We start from the raw sequence: 16,614 nt of genomic DNA on the forward strand, positions 1-16,614 counted from the left end.
TCTTCCATGTTACACAGAAGAATGTAGCAATAAATTGAAAAACAATATTTGTTTGCAAAAACGAACTGAATTCATTTTTTTCAGTTCTGTAATTTTACAAATCTGAGCTGGTGCCCGGTATTGCCATCGGAAACCTGCCACTTCAAGTGGTAGGTTTCCTTTAACTATGCTCATGTTTAGTCAAGGGCTACAATTTTGGGATATTCAAGCTTACCTATTAGAAAAAGGCAGCTTAATCACTAAGTGGTGTACATACTGTAGACACATGTAGCCTATCACTTTATGACACAAGACAAAATTATAATTTTGCCTTGAATAGCTAATTATTTTATGATGCAACTATCTAAAAGGTGAAAGGATAGACATAGTCACCTGCAATTGAATTTTCCTGATTAAATTCTCAAGAAAATTCCTGTACTACAGAGGTTACAATCGAAATTCCTTTTTTCAACTGACTGGTTGCTGGATTCACCCCTTCATGCTTCTTATGACAGATTTGGCTCAGCTTTTCTGTGTGCTGGCACTACTATATGGCTACCACAGGCCGATGAGCTGAAAACTCTCTCCTTCATTTGAATACATAAAATTGTCGAGTGTATGTCAAAATGTGGGGAATGAATGAATGCATAATTGAATCATTTAAGCTACCCCACCCAGGTTTCCTTTTACTTTACCACAATGGTGACCGTGTCTTTAGGTACATGGATCTAGTCTTGTTTTCTCATTGGGGCACAGACTAATGCCACAGATAGGTTGTCAGGACAGGCTGGAGTCTCCAATAGCATCAATTGGGAAGGGGGTCGGGGCATTGATTAGTTGCCATGACAGCCTGGAGCTCCTACAAGGCTCCCATGGATGTTATTCAGTGCTTTCAGTACTGTGCAACATATACACTTATACTGCAACACAGTGGTATTGTAATGTATTGTGTGAATGATCAATGCCTATATGGTCCAAACACCCTATGAAACCTGAAAAGTAATTGGTAAAGGGTACATGAATATTTTATTTTAGGTAACAGGCCTTTGGCAGTATTTCACTTACCTCCTTAAGAAGGGGGGTGTGGACACCATGTTACTATGCTTCCAATTGGTGGCCATGGGAAGATGGAGAAACCGCTTCTTGCACTCTCCTGCCCTGGGGAGAGGCCCGGGAGATCATGTGGTATGCTTTGATGATGGAACCAGGACATTTTCCTGAAGCAGGTTAGTGGCATGTGGTCAATGTTGCTGCATGTACGTGTGGAAGCTCTCTCCCATGCTAGCAAGCTGAAGGAATGTGGGTACTTCCATTACATCACTTCCAGTTTTGTCGCTCTAGTTAGCGCAGACTCAACCACATCTAAATTTCAATAAAGCTTATAAGGGGGAGTCCAGTGATGGCGAACCTTTTAGAGACCGGGTGCCCAAGCAACAACCAAAAGCTAATTTACCATCAAGTGCCAATATGACAATAAGTTATACACTAAATGAATGCTCCCTGCAACATTCAATCGTACCGACCTCCTGAGGACACCAATACAGTTGAAAGCAGGAGAGCAAATTCAGACTTCATTTTAGCTTCTTGCCAGGGTCTCTTGGTACAGGAAGAGTCATGGGGCCAGCAAGGGGACCTCAAAAGATAATTTGGCCCTGTTCACACCTTCTCACTCTTCTTGAAGTCCAATCAGTGAAGGATGTGTCACCTTAAAAATAGAGCTGAGAGCAGCATCTCAAGTTGTCTAGAACTGCAGGAAGTCCTGTCTGATGAACTTTGTCTTGGGGTGACAGCCTGGGTTCCCATAGAGAGGTCCCAAAGTGCCACCTCTGGCACCTGTGCCATAGGTTCGCCATCACTGCCCTAGGCTATATGAATATATATGTTTGTGTTTACATATATGAAAAAGGGAGGGGGGGTCTCACAAGCTCTGTACACCCCTATCAAGAGTATGTGGGGGTTATTTAAACCTGGAAGCCCATGATGAAGGGGCTGTTTTTAGCCCCTAGAATTAGTAGGCTGTTTCTCTTTTTCACCCTGGCTATTAAAAAGCGTGATCCCCCAAAACAACCTAGGACCCCGACCTCAGTAACAATACACATATTTTGCACTGCTATGCTTAGTGGCTGATCATCTGGACCCCATTGTTTTCTGCTGAAGACACAGAACATTTGATCAAAAAAGTTAATCAGGGCTACCATGGATATTGGTATAGATAGTGGGAGAACCCAGATAAGAAGTCATTTATTCCAAGAGCAGTGAAGAGAAAATACCCATTTGACACTGAAGCCACTGCAGTTTTCCTGTGAAATGTGCATGTTGTGCCGTATTCATGAATTATGGTACACGTTCTTCATGAATCTGGTGCACCCTGCAGTGCTCCAACGAAGTGCACCAAATTTTTTTTGATGCACCTTTAACATAGACTATTAAGCCAGCCTACAGACTAGTCCAGTCATCCCAAAACCACAATGACGTCAGGTTCCCAGAGTCTTTTGCTCACAACTTCAGTTGGTATTTCAGAAAATTAGCAGAAATAGATATTTTTGTCAGAAGGGAAAATCGTTAAATTAAGCCGTTTTATTCCATAAATCAATACGAATGTCCCTTAGCATTAGATGCTTTTTTTCAATATTGGGGTCATCACTTTTGATGAGCAGACCCATTAAAATTTGGGATGGCTCGAATATTAAAAATGTGTTCAGGTTCTGGTACACAATACAGACCCAAAACTCCACCAGTATCACCTGCTGCTCTGTTCTGTATATCACCTACAGTGCTGCCACCAATAGTGAATGATAAATGTTGCTGGCAAATTCACCTGCAGCACCTAAATTGCTGCAGCGGCATACACGTCAGGAGTAACATGCTGGTGGGGCTGTACGCCACCGTTTTGGGGAAGGTCAATGCTTCCAGATGATGTCATTGTGCCACTGCATCAATTCAAATGCTGATAGCGACTTTGCCAGTGACATTTAAACAGTTAATGCCAATGGTCCATGGCAGCCCAAATTTACAGCGGAAGTTGAGCTAGGTCAGCTTAACACTAATCATAAGCTAAAGTGTGCTTTTCCCCTGATATTGCTAATTTCCAGAACTATTAGGAAAATAAGGCAAGACTAAGCAAGAATAATTCTATTTTTTCCCTTTTGGCCCCACCAAGCTTGGTTTTCCAGCCTCAGGAAATTGATCCATTGTAGATCCTTCCAGAGTCAAAAGACTTGTCCGTGTCACAGGCACACCCGTGTGCCTCCCTGTGACCCCCCACGCCTGCAGCAGCCTCACTTACCTAGCCATGCTCCAGCAATGGTCTCCTCACTTCAGCATGCACGTCCCTGCTTCCTAGAGCGCGCAGGCGCCGGCCGCCTGAAATTTAAAGGCCCAGCGCACACTAATTGACGCTGGCCACCTGACAACCTAAAAATGCAGAGCCTCTTCCTGTGACCACTGCAGGTTCTTTGTGCTTCTATGCCTGAGAGAAAGCTTTGTTCCATGCCCTTTGCAATTATCCTGATTTCCCGCTGTGACCTTGATTCCATTTCTGACTTCACTCCTGTGCCGCCTGTCCTTAACTACCGCTTTGTCCCCGAGATCCTGTACTGCCTGTCTCCACGTTCTGCCTGTCCTGACCATGTTTCTGCCTCACAACTTTGAACTAAGCCTTGGCCACCACTGCGGACAAAGTCACACCTGTGGAGCAACCTGGTGGTACCACACCGCAGCAAGTCCAACCCGCTTTGCGGCGGGCTCTGGTGAAAACCAGGTGCCACTTAGACTCCACTCCCTGGTGTCGACTTACATTGATGTCTGAGGTGATCCAGTGGGTTCAATATACCTGGTGCCTGACACTAACAATGGTCCTCTTTTTCAGCTAGAGGTGAAGAACCTGCACTTTACTTCATGGCTGTGAAGGGTTGATTCCTAATCAAAAGAGTTTACTACATAATTACTCTTCAAAAGAGTAGAAAACCAATGACCTACACAATTCATCTTGTTTTGTATAGGCTTTCCTAGCTTTCCTCCAAAAGAGACTTGAAAACGGGTTGAAGCCAGCCACCCTAAAAGTACAGGTCTCTACTCTGGGAGCATTTTTTGACCCAGACAGATCGGGACATCCCTGGGTGCCTAGATTTATTGGAGCTGCAAGTAGACTATGTCCTACCATTTAATATAAAGTTAACATTGAATGTTTTGTCCGGGCCTCCAGTTGAACCCCACTCTCTTTTAAAAGAATGATTTTTGGCAGCCATTACTTCTGGAGATGGGGACGATTGGGAAACTGGCTTCTCTATCCTGCAGAATTCTTCTGAATAGGGTCAGGCATGGCAGATTCTTCTCATGAATAGCTTCTGCCTGCAGTGTCTCTCTCCCTCCTGTCAACCCCGCCACCCTCCTGCATTACAAGACAAGCTCACACACAGATACTTCCTGCTGGCAAGAAGCAGAGCCGACTGTGTTGTAACTGAGATATAGCAGACATGTAGCAGAGTTATTGTGTGTCATTGTGTTTTATATCCATCATCTCTGTCTCATCTTTTTTATGTCAGATACTAGAAGAATATTCAGAATAAAAGTGTAAATAAACCATATACCCTGATATTATAAGCACATTGTCAGAACACAGTCTCTCATAGAACAGAGGAATCATGAAGTTTCTGTTTAGAGAGTCCCCGACCAAACTCTGGATTTTTACACTGACAATCACTGAGTGAAAGGAGCTAAAACAGCAATTAAACTGAGTAAAATTGTAAAGTAAGGGGTTAAAATGTTCTTTATTGTGCAAATATCACTAGAGGATTAAAATTTGAGAACTTTCTTTGATGGGAAACCCCCTTTAAGGAAAAACAAGGAGAGCAAAGTTTCATCCTTGATTATTATTAGGTGGATTAGGATTACTATCCAATTGGCGTTTGAGTTATCCAGAGAATCTGCCTGGGAACATTTGGGCTAGTAGTAAAAACATCATTCATGTAAATACTAACTAAACAGCTTTTATTAGTCACTGAAAACCACTGAAGCAGGAGAAGAGGGGTATTTTAATAGTCATGCTTCCGGTTCCTGTGTGGGTGAATCTCTCTCTGAGGTTGTGCTGTCATGGTTCTAGGAAACAACATAACATGTTTTTGCCTAGATAATTTAATTAGTTTAGCATGTTGATTGGTGGCGGCTTTGGCAAGCCATGAGGAAGGTTAAGATTGCCATCATGAGGGGAATAGAATGCATGTTTGGTAGCCTGTGCCACGGCACCTTGTGGGGCAAAAACCACTGACATGATTGTATTAGCAACTGGGCAGTTGATGACTCTAGGGAACTGAAGCTTTTATCACTAATTAACTCTCTAGGACTCCCACAACTCTTTGATTCACCTACTCACCGGGAGGGAAATGTCCCTCATTTGGTTTTTGACCAAATGTCTTCAGTTCCTGACTTCACTAATGCTACCTTTCCACTTACAGACCATAATATTCTCTTTTTTCCTGTCAGTAGTTTTTCTTCTTTACATAATATGCCCATTTATCACACATACTGGAACCTAGGTGCCAATAGTACTCACCATCTCACAGAAACTTTCATCACTGTACTCCATTTCTTTTTACCTCTTAACCTGGCTACAAACCATTATTGCTATAAACCAATAACTCTGCCCTTCAACAGGTCTATTTCACCAATCTAATATCCTCTTTAATAATCATAAAAGGCTTTTCAATACTCTTCACTCCTTACTAACACTACTGTCACTTGGAGCTAAAGTTATGGCCTACTTTAAAGATAAAAATAGACTGTATTCAACAGGAAGTTTCCCAATCCACTACCTCCATTAATTATCTTCCCTCCTCACCCTCTTCACTCTCTTGTTATGAGCCAGTTACAGAGGAAGAAGTGTCCCGACGCATTTCCTCTGCTCACCCACTACCTGCATCATTGACCCCCTTACCTCACATCTTATATGGTTACTCTCCACAGCAGAAACTGCTTACCTCACTTAAATTTTAAACCTCTCACTTCTAGTGTCTTTCCCTCTTCTCTCAAGCATGCTATTGTTGTCCCATTACTAAAGAAAACTTCCCTGGAACCGTCCAGTGCTGTTAACTACCTACCAATCTCTAATCTCCCTTTCAACTTCTGGAATGCCTGGTCTATTCTTGATAACTCCTTTCGCAACATATATTCCACTTAAACTGCTCTTTCTATAGTCTCCGATGATCTCCTCGCTGCTAAATCCAAAGGTGACAATTTACTCTACATTCCCCTGGATCAATCAGCAGCATTTGATACTGTGGACCACCAGTTCATCCTCAGGATGCATCACTCCATTGGCCTAAAGGACTCTGGTGGCTTTCTTCCTATATGTATGACCGCACTCCCAGTGCCTTCTTTACTGAGCCCCTCTTGTCTCTTCTTCCTCTTATTGTAATGGGTTCCTTGGGGCTCAGATCTAGGCCCTCTTCTCTTTTATTGCCCCCCATCAGTAGATTTGGTTTTTAGTATCATCTTTATGATGATCATACTTAACTATATACTTCTGTACTAAACATCACCCTGCCTCACTGCAGAACAATAGTAATTGACTTTCTTCTGTGTCTAACATCACGTCCTCTCTCTTCTTGAAATGTAATCTTTATAAGACTGAACTTCTTGTCTTTCCACAATCTACTAACTTACCAAACCCAAACCTCTCCATTTCCATCTGCAGTATTACCATAACCCTGAGGTAGCAGGCAGGAGATGTGCTGGACCCCTACCTCTCTTTTGCACCATATATTCAGTCACAATTTAGAATCCACCAATTTCTTATGACTGAATCCTCTAAAATGCTAATTGTTGCCCTGACCCAATCTTTTCGAGACTGCTGACGCTCCCAAATAAGTGGTCTTCAACTCACCAAAGTCTCTTCTTTACAACTTATTTTTAAGACAACAGACAATCTGGTTTTTCAGACCAAACACTACATGGATGCCTCCAGTTTTTGAAGTTTTTTTAAAAAATCACACTCATCCACAAAGCTCTCCACAATGATGCACCTTTCTACCTCTCCTCTCTCATTTCAGTCTATTGTCCCATCCATATTCTTCAATATTCCTGCAGTTTTAGATTATTCTCTTCCTTAATTCGAATCTCACACTCTCTATTACAGGACTTCTGAGCTGCAACTGTTCTCTGGAATGTCCTACCCCAGACTATCAGACTAATAACCAACCTCCAAAGCTTCAAACATCTTCTTAAAACCCATCTCTTTAGACAGCCTCATGACATTCCATAACTGCATGAAACTTCAACTATCTTTTTACTAACCCATCATGCGCATCTTCTCATTATCCAGTACACACCATATAGCAGTCCCATGTAGCTTGGGCTCTGTATAAAAGAAGATGGGTGATGACTGGTTCAATAAGCAACATTTTTATTTATTAAATTAATTTTATTTTGCTCCCTTATAAAGAATGGCTGGACCATTATACATGCTTGTGTGACCCCCTTCAACCTCATAGACTATAAGTTCTTGCAAGCAGGGCCCTCTCTCCCTTTGTTCCATATGACTATGTTTTTTTTCTGTATATTTGTTCTTTGTATATGTCCCCTATGATTTGTATAGCGCTATGGAATATAACGGTGCTATATAAAGAAAGAATATTATTATGTAAAGCGTTATTAAGGAGCAGTAAAAGTACTATTCAAAGTTATGGAGTTACTGCGCATGGTGACTACTGCATCTAGTGTTTTGTGTGACACTTATAACTGGGACATATGAGGCAAAATGGTCCTTGGTTTATGGTACAGGTAGTCTCCTACTTAAGGACACCCGATTTACAGACAACCGCTAGTTACAGATGGACCTCTGTGCCCACTGTGACCTCTGGTGAAGCTCTCTGGATGCTTTACTTCAGTCCCATGAAGTAATAATCACCTGTAAGGTGTCTGTAATGAAGTTTTATTGATAATCATTCTTCCCATTCAAGCAAAAAAGTTTAAAAGTCTTATTGACACAAAAAAAATGTTGTCTTGTACGTAACCGTGGACTGCCTATATATGGTTTGCAGTTGTATATAGGGTGCGCCACAAAGGGACGTCAATCACTTAAGCTCTGCATCTCTGAAGTACTCTTTTTCCTCTGCAGCTAAGTCATATATTAGCTGAGGTCTCTTGGTCATATAGCAAGGGGCCCTGGAATATAATGGACAGAAAGTGGACAGAGAGTCATATATATATATATATATATATATATGTATTAAGATATTTTATTGCAAATTAATACATCCAAAATACTGTAGATCAACATAAAAAAAATCCATTTTTCCAAACAAAGGATTAGTTCCTATTAAACTGTCCAATTTGTGTTCTATAGTTCACACTGAAAATGGCTAGGTTAAAGATTACAACTCTTCTGCTAAAGTACCTTATATAACAGAAGCATAAGTGTACAGCTGCTCTAGGATTCTTAAATTAAAATTCTTGACCAATTGGCTATCTTACCCACTATGCACAACCTCCATCAAGTGACCATTGATTCTGTTCCTTTTTTGTTCCCATGTTCATTGTTAGTTTTCTTTGTCAAATTGATGGTCCATTTATTATTGTTTGTACTAAGAGAAAACATTTAATAAAAATTATTTAAAAAACAACAAATGATTTATTGAAAATAGATACAGAAAGATACTTCTAATTGTATGAACATTTTATAGAAATACAATGTTAATTATAAGAATAAGAAGCATTTTCAAAACATCCCAGATAGAATACTGTATCAGTAAGACTAGACACCGCTTTAAAGTGACAGGTAAAAAAATTGTTAAGCATATTCTGCACTATGTACGCTTGGTAAACAAATGGTAGAAAAAATAAATCAAATCAGACCTGGATAAGCAGAAAGGTCAGTGAAAAATAAAACAGAAAGGTAAAACATTGATTCTAAGTCTCAGAGAAGACAGAATCATCATTCAAGTAGCACAAGAAATGCAAAAGAAGAAACCAAAAAAATACCAAAGTACAATCATATATCAAATACAAAAATGAAAAAGAGATTACAAAAAGTGCATGAAAGCAAAACATCAAAAAGTTGTTGACTACATGCAAGGAAAACTTAAACTACTACTATTGCTTTCTCTCTCAATTATTATTATTTACATAGCACCATTAACCCCTCAGCGCTCTGCGTCCGATATATCAGACTCTGAGCTTATGCCGACCCAGCTGAAGATCTGAGCTGGAACAGTATCGGGATACACAGGGTGCCGGCCGTAACTAATAGCTGACACCTCAGTGTAACACCAGCATTCTGGTTAAACGATTGTTTAACCCGTTAAATGCCTCAATCGTTTCTAGGGTAGCCCTGAGGTCAGTATTGCAGGGTATTATCATGAACAAGCACTCAGGTGATTGCTTGTTCATGTCCCATGGTGGAACTAGTAAAAAAGTTTTAAAAAATGTTATTCCATAAAAAATATATTAATAAATCAATAAAAATGCTTATAAGCCCCATAACATATAAAGAGACTTAGAGGGGCTTATTTACTAACGGTCCGCGGCCGCACTTTTTTTTGTTTCTCCGCAGTTTTTGGGATTTGACAGGTATTTGACTGGGGATTGTGACGCACTCCATTGGATTGTGGCGCGGCTGTGCTGGCTTTCATGCGACAGAAAAAATGGGGGGGGGGGCGTGCCGTCATACGACCCGAATGAATCGGACTGAGCGTGGGATTTAATTTTCAAATTGTGTCGCAAGATCAAACACATACATGCATTGGGAGGAAGAAGGTGAACTCTGGCTGACCTGAGCAGGGAAATGACACATGCAGGATATCGGCCGTACAATCTTAGTGAATCGGGGCAGAGTGCATTCTGGTCAGACAATGCACTTTCGGTGAATTCCAAGGACCAGGTAAGTAAATGTGCCCCATAATGCACAAGAAAATCTAAATCATAGCACAAACCCCGCATATATAGTTTTCACCGCATCCGTAACAACCCGTGGAATAAAAGTAAATAATTATTGAACCCACACAATGAACGCCTTAAATAAAAACTGTTAAAAACTAGCCAAAAATTATGATTTTTACCTATTTAATCTCAGTAAGAATGTTATGCCACTTGGAAAACGATGATGAACAGATGATTTTTCCCACATTAAGGTTTTATTTGGCAAAAGTAGTAGAACACAAAAAAAATATTTAAATGTTTTATGCCCATAATCGTATTGACCCATAGAATAAAGGTAACATGATTGTTTATTAGTATAGAACTGATGCTTTTCTACTCCTGCCCTCAAAAATAAAGTCCATAAATTTTCAACAATAGGGGACACCTACACTGAAAAAAACCATCTCATCCATCAAAATGCAGTCACATGACCCCTATAACAAAAAAGCTAAAATTTTATAGCCTACAAAAGGGACCAATGAGGAAACTTAAATCCTGGCAGCTGCGGGGCGCTCCTTCCTTTCTGCGCCTCGCTGTGCGCCCATGAAAAAAGTAATGGCCACTTATGGGGGATCGGGAGAAATTGCATAACAAGATGGGTTATCCAGACATTTTCAACATTATGAAAATGTAAAGTAGACATATGGAAAATGTTATTGAGCAACTTATTTAGGTGGTAAATCTAGCTGCTTGAAAATGCATGATTTCAAATTTCGAAAATGGAAGGTTTTTAAAAAAATTCATCATAATTTTTCTTCTTTTTCAAATAAACACAAAACTTATCAGCCAAAATTTACTACTAAAATTAAGTACAACATGTGGGGAAAAAACAGTTGTGAGAAGAAAGGATGGTAATGGTGAAGTAGAAGGTCCAGTGAGAAATGGCATTCACGTGTGGCACGGTATTGGCTAATTAGTACATGGAAGAGACAGAAAATGGGTAACCAGTACACAGACTGGCAGAGAAGAGAAGCTGAGAAGAAACAAGGAGAGAGATGGATTAGGCTGGAGGCAGAGTTGAGAATAGATTTATGGCCCATTAGAGAGTTAGCTGAGAAACCAGACAAAATAATATTGATGTAGTTCAAACAGGAGATGATGAGGGCATACTCAAGGTGGAGATTTTGAGATGGAGGAGGAAGGTTGTTGTAAGTGTCTGGATGTGAATAAGAGATGACTCCAAGGCAGTGGTCTTTAGAGATCAGTAGAGTTTAGAGCTATGAATTGAAAATCTGAGGGGAGGGATGTGTTTTGTGAAGGAAAGATTATGGTTTACGTTTACTAAGCACTTTATGCTAGGATTCTGGCGTGGACTGCACATAAATACATGTGCAAACTGATTGCACATTTATTTTTGAAGTGTTTACGCCAGTATTGTGTTGCGGCTTCACTATGCACTCCATGACACAATACTGTGCACATAAATGGGCGTTATAGTGCACATTCACACTGTGCACCACGTCAGAAGTCCAACATAATTGGGACGGACGCCCGTTAAACTGAGTGCACCAGACGAAAACTGGTGCACTTAGTTCATGAGCTTTGGGCTCCAGTAGGGTTTGCCAGATTCATGAAGACCGTGCTTCATTCTCGATGATTGGGCAGCGCTCTATTAAGGCAAACTGTATGTAGTGCAGTTTGCTTAACTAATAATAAATGTGGCCCGATGAGTGCTGTTTTGTCCATGTTAAGTTTGAGGAAACAGGAAGTGAAGTATATGGCTGATAGACACTCTGGAATTCTTGATAGAAGAGAGGTGATATCTGTGCCAAAGATATAGATCTGTGTGTCATCAGAATATGAGTGGTATTAAAAACCATGGGACTTAAAGGACATCTACTCTGAGTTTACTGATTGCAGCTGTGTCCTACTAAGAAATTCTTGAGGAACTATGCTCCTCAGGACTAGAGATGAGCGAACATACTCGTCCGAGCTTGATGCTCGTTCGAGCATTAGCGTACTCGAAACTGCTCGTTGCTCGGACGAATACTTTGCCCGCTCGAGAAAATGGCAGCTCCCGCCGTTTTGCTTTTTGGCGGCCAGAAACAGAGCCAATCACAAGCCAGGAGACTCTGCACTCCACCCAGCATGACGTGGTACCCTTACACGTCGATAGCAGTGGTTGGCTGGCCAGATCAGGTGACCCTGGAATAGACTAGCCCCTGCCTGCGTTGCTCGGATCATTCTGTGTCTGGATGCCGCTAGCGAGAGAGCTGCTGCTGGTCAGGGAAAGCGTAAGGGTGTTCTATTAGAATAGTGTTAGGCAGGAGTGATTCAACAAGAACCCAACAGCCCTTCTTAGGGCTACAATAACGTTATACTTTTTTTTTTTTTTATTTGCAGCTAGTACCATATTGTGAGGAATTTGCAGGGGGACTTGCTACCGTTGTGTTTAGCTCTTAGTGACACACATATCCACCTCAAACACCAAAGTGGGACAATTTATTAGGGGTTTGATTTCAATTAGGCACAGTCTGCCATTTACTTTTTATTTTACGTTTATTTTTTTAATAACTCAGCTCATCTGGCATAGCAGTGTGCTTTCATACTTGGCTAGAAAATAGCCATAGGAGAATCCAAACGGCTTTCTTACGCCTACAATAGCTTTATATATATTTTATTTCTGGTTGATCTGCTGGTGGCTGTCCTTGCTGCAGTGCATCTACTACCAAATTGTGGAATTTGTAGTGAGACTTGCGACCTTTGTGTTAAGCGCTTAGTGACGCACATATCCATCGCAAAGACCGAAGTGGGAAAATTTATTAGGGGTTTGATTTAAATTAGGCACAGTCTGCCAGTTTCTTCTTATTTTACGTTTATTTTTTTAATAACTCAGCGTCATCTCATCTGGCATAGCAGTGTGCTTTCATACTTGGCTAGAAAATAGCCATAGGAGAATCCAAACGGCTTACTTACGCCTACAATAGCGTTATATATATTTTATTTCTGGTTGATCTGCTGGTGGCTGTCCTTGCTGCAGTGCATCTACTACCAAATTGTGGAATTTGTAGTGAGACTTGCGACCTTTGTGTTTAGCGCTTAGTGACGCACATATCCATCGCAAAGACCGAAGTGGGAAAATTTATTAGGGGTTTGATTTCAATTAGGCACAGTCTGCCATTTCCTTTTTATTTTACGTTTATTTTTTCATAACTCAGCGTCATCTCATCTGGCATAGCAGTGTGCTTTCATACTTGGCTAGAAAATAGCCAAAGGAGAATCCAAACGGCTTACTTACGCCTACAATAGCGTTATATATATTTTATTTCTGGTTGATCTGCTGGTGGCTGTCCTTGCTGCAGTGCATCTACTACCAAATTGTGAGAAATTTGTAGTGAGACATGCGACCTTTGTGTTTAGCGCTTAGTGACGCACATATCCATCGCAAAGACCGAAGTGGGAAAATTTATTAGGGGTTTGATTTAAATTAGGCACAGTCTGCCAGTTTCTTTTTATTTTACGTTTATTTTTTTAATAACTCAGCGTCATCTCATCTGGCATAGCAGTGTGCTTTCATACTTGGCTAGAAAATAGCCATAGGAGAATCCAAACGGCTTACTTACGCCTACAATAGCGTTATATATATTTTATTTCTGGTTGATCTGCTGGTGGCTGTCCTTGCTGCAGTGCATCTACTACCAAATTGTGGAATTTGTAGTGAGACTTGCGACCTTTGTGTTTAGCGCTTAGTGACGCACATATCCATCGCAAAGACCGAAGTGGGAAAATTTATTAGGGGTTTGATTTAAATTAGGCACAGTCTGCCAGTTTCTTTTTATTTTACGTTTATTTTTTTAATAACTCAGCGTCATCTCATCTGGCATAGCAGTGTGCTTTCATACTTGGCTAGAAAATAGCCATAGGAGAATCCAAACGGCTTACTTACGCCTACAATAGCGTTATATATATTTTATTTCTGGTTGATCTGCTGGTGGCTGTCCTTGCTGCAGTGCATCTACTACCAAATTGTGGAATTTGTAGTGAGACTTGCGACCTTTGTGTTTAGCGCTTAGTGACGCACATATCCATCGCAAAGACCGAAGTGGGAAAATTTATTAGGGGTTTGATTTCAATTAGGCACAGTCTGCCATTTCCTTTTTATTTTACGTTTATTTTTTCATAACTCAGCGTCATCTCATCTGGCATAGCAGTGTGCTTTCATACTTGGCTAGAAAATAGCCAAAGGAGAATCCAAACGGCTTACTTACGCCTACAATAGCGTTATATATATTTTATTTCTGGTTGATCTGCTGGTGGCTGTCCTTGCTGCAGTGCATCTACTACCAAATTGTGGAATTTGTAGTGAGACTTGCGACCTTTGTGTTTAGCGCTTAGTGACGCACATATCCATCGCAAAGACCGAAGTGGGAAAATTTATTAGGGGTTTGATTTCAATTAGGCACAGTCTGCCATTTCCTTTTTATTTTACGTTTATTTTTTCATAACTCAGCGTCATCTCATCTGGCATAGCAGTGTGCTTTCATACTTGGCTAGAAAATAGCCAAAGGAGAATCCAAACGGCTTACTTACGCCTACAATAGCGTTATATATATTTTATTTCTGGTTGATCTGCTGGTGGCTGTCCTTGCTGCAGTGCATCTACTACCAAATTGTGAGAAATTTGTAGTGAGACTTGCGACCTTTGTGTTTAGCGCTTAGTGACGCACATATCCATCGCAAAGACCGAAGTGGGAAAATTTATTAGGGGTTTGATTTAAATTAGGCACAGTCTGCCAGTTTCTTTTTATTTTACGTTTATTTTTTTAATAACTCAGCGTCATCTCATCTGGCATAGCAGTGTGCTTTCATACTTGGCTAGAAAATAGCCATAGGAGAATCCAAACGGCTTACTTACGCCTACAATAGCGTTATATATATTTTATTTCTGGTTGATCTGCTGGTGGCTGTCCTTGCTGCAGTGCATCTACTACCAAATTGTGGAATTTGTAGTGAGACTTGCGACCTTTGTGTTTAGCGCTTAGTGACGCACATATCCATCGCAAAGACCGAAGTGGGAAAATTTATTAGGGGTTTGATTTCAATTAGGCACAGTCTGCCAGTTTCTTTTTATTTTACGTTTATTTTTTTAATAACTCAGCGTCATCTCATCTGGCATAGCAGTGTGCTTTCATACTTGGCTAGAAAATAGCCATAGGAGAATCCAAACGGCTTACTTACGCCTACAATAGCGTTATATATATTTTATTTCTGGTTGATCTGCTGGTGGCTGTCCTTGCTGCAGTGCATCTACTACCAAATTGTGGAATTTGTAGTGAGACTTGCGACCTTTGTGTTTAGCGCTTAGTGACGCACATATCCATCGCAAAGACCGAAGTGGGAAAATTTATTAGGGGTTTGATTTCAATTAGGCACAGTCTGCCATTTCCTTTTTATTTTACGTTTATTTTTTCATAACTCAGCGTCATCTCATCTGGCATAGCAGTGTGCTTTCATACTTGGCTAGAAAATAGCCAAAGGAGAATCCAAACGGCTTACTTACGCCTACAATAGCGTTATATATATTTTATTTCTGGTTGATCTGCTGGTGGCTGTCCTTGCTGCAGTGCATCTACTACCAAATTGTGAGAAATTTGTAGTGAGACTTGCGACCTTTGTGTTTAGCGCTTAGTGATGCACATATCCATCGCAAAGACCGAAGTGGGAAAATTTATTAGGGGTTTGATTTAAATTAGGCACAGTCTGCCAGTTTCTTCTTATTTTACGTTTATTTTTTTAATAACTCAGCGTCATCTCATCTGGCATAGCAGTGTGCTTTCATACTTGGCTAGAAAATAGCCATAGGAGAATCCAAACGGCTTACTTACGCCTACAATAGCGTTATATATATTTTATTTCTGGTTGATCTGCTGGTGGCTGTCCTTGCTGCAGTGCATCTACTACCAAATTGTGGAATTTGTAGTGAGACTTGCGACCTTTGTGTTTAGCGCTTAGTGACGCACATATCCATCGCAAAGACCGAAGTGGGAAAATTTATTAGGGGTTTGATTTCAATTAGGCACAGTCTGCCATTTCCTTTTTATTTTACGTTTATTTTTTCATAACTCAGCGTCATCTCATCTGGCATAGCAGTGTGCTTTCATACTTGGCTAGAAAATAGCCAAAGGAGAATCCAAACGGCTTACTTACGCCTACAATAGCGTTATATATATTTTATTTATGGTTGATCTGCTGGTGGCTGTCCTTGCTGCAGTGCATCTACTACCAAATTGTGAGAAATTTGTAGTGAGACTTGCGACCTTTGTGTTTAGCGCTTAGTGACGCACATATCCATCGCAAAGACCGAAGTGGGAAAATTTATTAGGGGTTTGATTTAAATTAGGCACAGTCTGCCAGTTTCTTTTTATTTTACGTTTATTTTTTTAATAACTCAGCGTCATCTCATCTGGCATAGCAGTGTGCTTTCATACTTGGCTAGAAAATAGCCATAGGAGAATCCAAACGGCTTACTTACGCCTACAATAGCGTTATATATATTTTATTTCTGGTTGATCTGCTGGTGGCTGTCCTTGCTGCAGTGCATCTACTACCAAATTGTGGAATTTGTAGTGAGACTTGCGACCTTTGTGTTTAGCGCTTAGTGACGCACATATCCATCGCAAAGACCGAAGTGGGAAAATTTATTAGGGGTTTGATTTCAATTAGGCACAGTCTGCCATTTCCTTTTTATTTTACGTTTATTTTTTCATAACTCAGCGTCATCTC

At 40.6% G+C, this 16,614-nt stretch overlaps 1 long non-coding RNA gene across 1 annotated transcript in view; it reads right to left on the reverse strand.

Annotated features, from left to right (window-relative positions):
• Positions 1–8,079: 8,079 nt before the first annotated feature.
• Positions 8,080–16,614, reverse strand: part of LOC140116663 (uncharacterized) — a 46,580-nt gene continuing 38,045 nt past the window's right edge. Inside the window, exons 2-3 of the long non-coding RNA XR_011852892.1 lie at positions 8,449–8,558; positions 8,080–8,139 (exon numbers count right to left, since the gene is read on the reverse strand). This is a non-coding gene — a long non-coding RNA (uncharacterized lncRNA). The remainder of the gene's footprint in view (positions 8,140–8,448; positions 8,559–16,614) is intronic.

Source organism: Engystomops pustulosus, chromosome 2, assembly GCF_040894005.1.
Source record: "Engystomops pustulosus chromosome 2, aEngPut4.maternal, whole genome shotgun sequence".
In the NCBI taxonomy this organism is placed as follows: Eukaryota; Metazoa; Chordata; class Amphibia; order Anura; family Leptodactylidae; genus Engystomops; species Engystomops pustulosus.